This window comes from Neltuma alba, unplaced genomic scaffold, assembly GCF_004799145.2.
Source record: "Neltuma alba isolate B1F8T4 unplaced genomic scaffold, ASM479914v2 tig00002446_pilon, whole genome shotgun sequence".
Taxonomy (NCBI): domain Eukaryota; kingdom Viridiplantae; phylum Streptophyta; class Magnoliopsida; order Fabales; family Fabaceae; genus Neltuma; species Neltuma alba.
The window spans coordinates 37,739-39,268 of record NW_021632864.1 but is presented as its reverse complement, the minus strand read 5'-3'; positions in this window follow the sequence as shown (position 1 = coordinate 39,268).

The window sequence follows — 1,530 nt, the reverse complement described above, 5'->3', positions numbered from 1 at the left end:
TCATGTTACTTTTTAAATACATTTCCGTGACACAAATTTCACATTTTAGATCCAGGTAACTGGTTTATTTGGAGCTTTGTCTCCCCAACATAAAAGTTCCTGAGTTAGCAGTATTTTTTAAGATGCACTAATAATTGAGTTGCTCGTAAGGATGTTCAATTTTGCTTTTTTTTTTTTGCAAGTCATTGAGGTTCAATGACCATGACGTGTATTCTGAAAACCTAATCTTAATGCCATGGATTCCCATCTAAATCGGCTTTTTTAACGAGATCTTATGAACAGTAAAATAAAATACAACATGTTACACTTTGAAAAATAGTTATTGAGATGCTATATTGAAAATCATTCAGAAAGTGAAGGAGTTTGAAAGTATAAAGAAGTTGTTTTTACTAAGAACGACTTTTCATCTGAGATTTTGTGTTTTTGACAGGAACTTGTAACCGTTCAAGAGGAGAACAATTTCAGCTTCTGCTGTCACGCTGCCCCATGTTCCAATCCTGACATTTATGGGATATTTGGCAACCCTCAAAAGTACTTCTTAGAAGTACTTTTTCGTAAAACAAAACAAACTCCTCTACATATTTATTTCGTAAACCGTAAAAGTACTTTTAAAATCATAGTTTGATTTTCATCCAAACACTTCCTTAGTCATTTCCCAACTTTTATTTTTTTATTATTTCCTTTTGCATACCTCAGCCCCAAAAATGTCAGAATTGGAACATGGGAAGTCAATCTTTCTTTTTTATTTTCCTTCATGACAAAATATCATATGGGAAGTCATTCTTAATAAAAACAACTTCTTTGCGTTTTTAAATTTGTTCATCCTTTAAACTATTTTAAATGTAGTATCTCAGTAATTACTTTTTAAAATATAGCATCTTAGTATTTTATTTTACTGTTAACAGAATCTTGGTAAAAAAATCCGATCCAAATCTAATAAATGACCCTGTTCAAGTTGAAGTGTTTAAAGTTTTTATTTAATTACATTGGGAGGAGCATAGTCTCGCAAAACAAGGGCTTAGCAGCGCTACGGGTCTTCAGGTTTTAGGCCCTGATACTTTACGAATGATGATTCATTTAAACAAAAATATACACCATGGCATACAACTTGTATTCTAACCTCATTAGCTTTATTAAATGCTAAGTCATCAATTTAAATACCAAAAAATTCAAAACTATCAAGCCCTAAATTTTTCTTCCATTAAAAAAAACAAATAAAAAATAAAAAGAGGAAAAGCTGAAAAAAATAAGGGATAAAAACTGACAAGCTTTTTAAAGAAAATCCAATCAAATATCCCTCTTTATTTTCATTACTATGACTGTACTTAGGTTACTACATTAGATAGATTGCTGCTTTTAATGACTCAGCCTCAGTACTTGCTACGCTTGGTATCTTGCATCTCTAGTTTAGCCCGCTATTTCTTGTTCACAATTCCAAGCCTAAAGAAGTCAAGTGTCTTCATAGTTGACGGTCCTAATCCACATCACAGAAACATGCAAAGGGTAAGGTTGTTGGTGATTTTGGTATAG